This window comes from Solanum dulcamara, chromosome 1 (assembly GCF_947179165.1).
Source record: "Solanum dulcamara chromosome 1, daSolDulc1.2, whole genome shotgun sequence".
Classification (NCBI taxonomy): Eukaryota; Viridiplantae; Streptophyta; class Magnoliopsida; order Solanales; family Solanaceae; genus Solanum; species Solanum dulcamara.
This window is the reverse complement of record NC_077237.1, coordinates 82064483-82070746: the sequence shown is the minus strand read 5'-3', so window position 1 is coordinate 82070746 and position 6264 is coordinate 82064483.

Sequence of the window (6264 nt, the reverse complement as noted above, 5' to 3'; positions counted from 1 at the left end):
CTGTAATTGAGTATAATTCTACTGTATTTAGAATAACTTCCCAATTAAAATTATGTGAGAAACTATAAATGATGAGGACATGTTGGAAAAGACATTGCATGCCTCTAATGTGATATTACAGCAATAATACTGTGAAAAAGATTTTCAAAAATACTCTGAATTGATCTCATGCTTTCTGGTGGCTAAGCAACATAATGCTCTTTTAATAAAAAATCATGAAGCCCATCCCACTGGAACTGCTCCGTTACCGAAAGTAAATGTGGTAGAAGCATATGGACAGTCTGAAAGAAGACAAAATAAAAATCAAGACCACAATAATGTGCGTGGACATGACAATGACAGAAAAAGATATAATAATCGTTGTGGTGGTAGTCAACATAAAAGGGAGAATAATATGAGTTCTCAAAGTGGACCTTCAAGAAGTAACTGTCATCGTTGTGGCATGAAAGGACATTGGAAAAATGAATGTCGGACGCCTGAGCATTTTGTAAGGCTTCATCAAAATTCCTTTAAAACAAAGGCAAATAGAGGCAGTGCCTCTTCTTTTAATGTTCAGATAGAGTCACACTTGACGTTTGAAAATAATGTTGAGGCAAGACCTTCGCATAATGATAATATTGAAGCAAATCTGGCTTTGAAGAATGACGATTTTAATGACCTCAATGATATTACTCATTTGGAGGTTGAAGACTTCTTTAGAGATTATAATTGATATTTAATTTCATTATATGATTTACAATATGTTGCCATTTTTTTAATGTATTTTGATTATCATGTTTTTACATTTATCTATTTAAAAGAAAAAAAAAGACTTATGTTTTTCTAGCAATATTGTTACTTATTTTATCTCTTATAATATATTTTTATTTTATGAAGATAAATAAATTTCTCAATCTTCAATTGGATCCAAGATGAGTAATGGAGATATGTGCTTTTTGGATAGTGCCACAACTCATACGATATTAAAAGAAAAGAAATATTTCTGTCATTTGATTATGAAAAAGACATATGTTAGTACAATATCCGATAGTACAAAATTGATTGAAGGCTCTAAAAGAGGGGCCTTATTACTTCCTAGAGGAACGATATTAGTAATTGATAATACAATGTATTGTAGTAAGTTTCAAAGAAACTTATTAAGTTTCAAGGTTATTCGTCAAAATGACTATCATATTGAGACTGCGAATGAAAGAAATGTTGAATACCTTTATATTACTACAACCGGATAAGAAAATTGTGCACAAAAAATTACCTGTATTTTTTTCTGGATTGTACCATATAAATATTAATACAGTTGAATCACATGCCATAATAAACAAAAAATTTACTGATTCTAATAATTTTATCATTTGGCATGACCGATTAGGACATCCCAGTTATAATATGATGCACAAAATTATTGAGAATTCACATGGACACACTTTGAAGAATCAAAAAAATTTTCAATCTAAGAAATTCTCTTTTGTTGCTTGTTCCCAAGAAAAGCTGATTATTAAACTATCAGCAACTAAGGTTGGGATTGAATCCCCTGCATTTCTAGAGCGTATACAAGGTGATATATGTGGGCCAATTCGCCCTTCATGTGGACCATTTAAATATTATACGATCTTAATAGATGGATCACATGTGTGCTTATTATCAACTCGCAACATGACTTTTGCGAGATTGTTAGCTCAAATTATAAGGTTAAAAGCATAATTTTTAGATTATGCAATAAATACAATTCATTTTGATAATGCTAGTGAATTTAAGTCTCAATCATTTAATGATTATTGTATGTCGGTTGGAATAAAAGTTGAATATCCGATCGCTCATGTTTATACTCAAAATGGTCTAGCAGAATTATTGATTAAACGCCTCCAATTGATTGCTAGACTATTGCTAATGAGGACAAAACTTTCTCTTTTGATATGGGGGCATGCTATTTTGCATGAAGCAGCACTTGTGCGCATAAGGCCAACAAATTTTCCCCATTACAATTGGCTTTTGTAAGGGAGCCAAATATATCTCATCTTAAAATATTTGAGTGTGCAATATATGTCCCAATTTCTCCACCGCACCGCATCGCACAAAGATGGGTCCTCAAAAGAGATTGAGACTATATGTTGGGTATGAATCTTCTTTTATTATAAAATATTTGAAACCTATGATTGGAGATTTATTTACTACAAGATTCACTAATTGTCATTTTGATAAATCAGTATACCCATATTAGGGGGAGAACATGAGCAATTGGAAAATAAGATAAATTGTAATTCAAAAGATGATTTATTTGCAGAATATTGCTCAAGAAAAGCCCAGAGATGCAACAAATGGTGATATCACCCATGAGGTCCAAGAACCTGAAAATAATGAGAATGAAGAAATCACAGTAAGTTATGTCTCAATAGAAAAATATTAGAACCGAAATAATATTGTGGTTGATAATATTTTTGCTTATAATATTGCCATTGAAATAATGCAACAAGATAATGATCTTGAACTAAAATCTGTCGATGAATGTACACAAAAAAATGATTGGCCATAATGAAAGGATGCAATTCAAGTAAAATTAACTTTACTTGAAAAACGTGAAGTTTTCGGATCAATAATCCGAACACCTGAAGGTGTCAAGCCAGTAGGGTGCAAATTGATTTTTGTGCATAAACGAAATGAAAAAGGTGAAGTTGTAAGATATAAAGCCCGACTTTTAGCCTAAAATTTTTCGCAAAGGCCTGGCATTGACTATATGAAAACATATTCCTTTGTGGTGGATGCAATTACCTTCAGGTATCTAATGAATTTGATAGTTCATAAAAAGCTTGAAATGCACCTAATGAACGTGGTCACTGCCTATTTATATGGCTCATTGGACCACGATATTTTTATGAAAATTTTTGAAGGGTTCAAATTGTCTGAAACATACAAGGATTCTCGAGAAACTTGCTCAATAAAGCTTCAGAAATCCTTGTACGGATTGAAACAATCAGGGCGTATGTGGTATAATTGCCTTAGCGAATATTTACTAAAAATGGATATAAAAATGATTCAATTTGCCCTTGTGTCTTTATGAAAAGGTCTGAATCTGAAATTGTCATAATAGTAGTGTATGTTGATGATTTGAATATTATTAAAACTCCGGAAGAACTTTCAAAGGCAGTAAAATGTCTGAAAAATGAGTTTGAAATAAAAGATCTCGGAAAGATAAAATTTTGTCTTGGTCTACAAATTGAACATTTTACAAATGAGATATTTGTACATCAGTCAACATATACTGAAAATATTTTAAAGAAGTTTTATATGGATAAAACACATCCATTGAGTATAGATCTGTTTGTTGTGAGATCTTTTGATATTAATATAGATCCATTTCGACCTCATGAAAATGATGAAGAGCTTATTGGTGCTGAAATACCATATCTTAGTGCAATTGGTACATTAATATATCTTGCCAATAATTCTAAACCAAATATAACTTTCTTTGTAAGCTTGTTATTAAGATTTAGTTCTTCTCCAACACGAAGACACTAAAATGAAATTAAACATATATTCATATACCTCTGAGGGACCATTTATATGGAATTGTTTTACTCAAATGAATTCACGTCAAAATTGATTGGTTATACAGATGCGGGATTTTTGTTTGATCCCCATAAAGATCGATCACAGACAGGTTATTTATTTACATGTGGTGGTACAGCTATATCATGACGTTCAACAAAGCAAACTATGGTTGCCACTTCCTCAAATCATGCAAAGATAATAGTCATCCATGAAGCAAGTCGAGAATGCGTTTGGTTAAGATCAATAACTCAACACATTCAAAAAAGATGTGGCCTTTCTTTGAAAAGAGATGTTCCAACAATATTGTATGAAGACAATATTGCATGTAAAGTTCAACTGAAGGGACAAAACAAAATATATTTCACCAATTTTTTTTTTATTCATGATCTTCAAAAAAAAGGTGAAATAGATGTCTAACAAGCTTGTTCAAGTGACAATTTAGTAGATATGTTTACCAAGGCATTGCTGACTTCAACCTTTGAGAAAATAAGATACAAAACTGAGATGCGTCGTCTTCGAGATATCAAATGAAGTTTTCATCAAGGGGAGTAAAAATACACGCTGCACTCTTTTTTCCTTAACCAAGGTTTTGTCTCACTAGATTTTTCTGGTAAGATTTTTAATGAGGCAGCAGTCAAGGCATATTATCAGATGTGTGTACTCTTTTTCCTTCACTAGACTTTTTTTTATTGAGTTTTTTCTAATAAGGTTTTAACGAAACACAATATTTATGGGTGTTTAGGGTAACTATATATATTATTTCTTGTAAAATTTCTTTTATTACACGTAGACATATAAGAAGGAGTGTTGCATATTAATGAATGTCACTATCATCCTTTATGTTGCCACTAGTTGTTGTCTCTAAGTTAAAGACTCAACTTGTACATGATTTTGGCTATAAAAGGAGCCATTAGATAGAGGAATTAATGAGATATACACGAAAATAAATTTTTTCTCAGTCTCTTTTTTTTTATTCTCTCCACCTTAATTTGCTAAGTTAATTTATTTTATAACAATAATATATACAACAACAACAACGACCCAGTGAAATCCCACATCGTGGGGTCTAGGGAGGGTAGAGTGTACGCAGACCTGACTCCTATCAATGTAGGATGGCTGTTTCAGAAAGACCCTCGGCTCAATATAAGCATAGAAAAAGGTAAGACAAGAATATTAGAGTAAATAAGTAGATGACGAAAACGGACCAAACAATAGTATAATCAAAGCACACAAAGAACAATATATATTATTAGATAATAACATAAATTCCATAAATATCATAAATAACATAAATCAGAGTACAGGAAATCATAGTACGTTAATACGCCTACGAATAAGAGGGAATAAAACCACTATATACTAGCCTTCTACCCTAATGTGTGTCCTCCACACCCTCCTATCTAAGGTCATGTCCTCGGTAAGTCGTAAATGCGCCATGTCCTGTCTGATCACCTCTCCCCAATATTTCTTCGGCCTACCCCTACCTCTTCTGAAACCATCAATGGCCAACCTCTCACATCTCCACACTAGTGCATCTGGGACTCTCCTCTTCACATGTCCAAACTATCTCAGTCGCGTTTCCTGTATCTTGTCTTCCACCGAGGCCACTCCTACCTTTTATCGAATAGCCTCATTTCTAATTCTGTCGCTCCTGGTATGCCCACACATCCATCTCAACATTCTCATCTCGGAAACCTTTATTTTTTGCATGTGGGAGACCTTAACTGGCCAACACTCCGCCCCATATAACATAGCTGGTCTAACAACCACTTTGTAGAACTTGCCCTTAAGTTGTGGTGGCACCTTCTTGTCACATAACACACCGGAGGCGAGCCTTCATTTCATCCATCCTGCCCCAGTACGATGTGTGACATCCTCGTCGATCTCCCCGCTTCCTTGCATGATAGAACCAAGGTACTTAACACTACTTTTCTTTTCGATGGCTTGGTCCCCGAGCCTAAATTCCGCGCTAACCTCTTGAGGTGTCTCACTAAACTTGCACTCAAGGTACTCTGTCTTGGTCCTACTCAGCTTAAACCCCTTAGACTCCAAGGTGCGTCTCCAATCTTCCAGCTTAGCATTAACTCCGCTACGAGTCTCATCGATGAGGACTATGTCTTCCACAAAAAGCATACACAATGGCACCTCACCTTGAATTTGTCGCGTCAATCCATCCATCACTGAGGCAAATAGGAACGGGCTAAGAGCTGATCCTTGATGCAACCCAATCACAACTGGGAAGTGCTCTGAGTCCCCTCCTACTGTCCTTACCCTGGTTTTGGCACCCTCGTACATGTCCTTGATCACCCTTATGTACGCTACAGGTACACCTTTACCCTCCAAACATCTCCATAGTATCTCTCGTGGGACTTTATCGTAAGCTTTCTCCAAGTCGATGAATACCATATGCAAGTCTCTCTTCCTCTCCCTATATTTCTCCATTAGTCTCCTCATAAGGTGGATGGCTTCTATAGTTGAGCGTCCCGGCATAAATCCGAACTGGTTTTCTGAAATAGACACGCCTCTCCTCACCCTCATCTCTACCACTCTTTTCCACACTTTCATATTATGGCTTAGAAGCTTGATACCTCTATAGTTGTCACAGCTTTGGCTATCCCCCTTGTTTTTGTATAGTGGGATCATGATGCTCGATATCCATTCTACGGGCATCGTTGCCATCGTAAAGATGACATAAAATAGCCTAGTCAGCCATTCCAAACC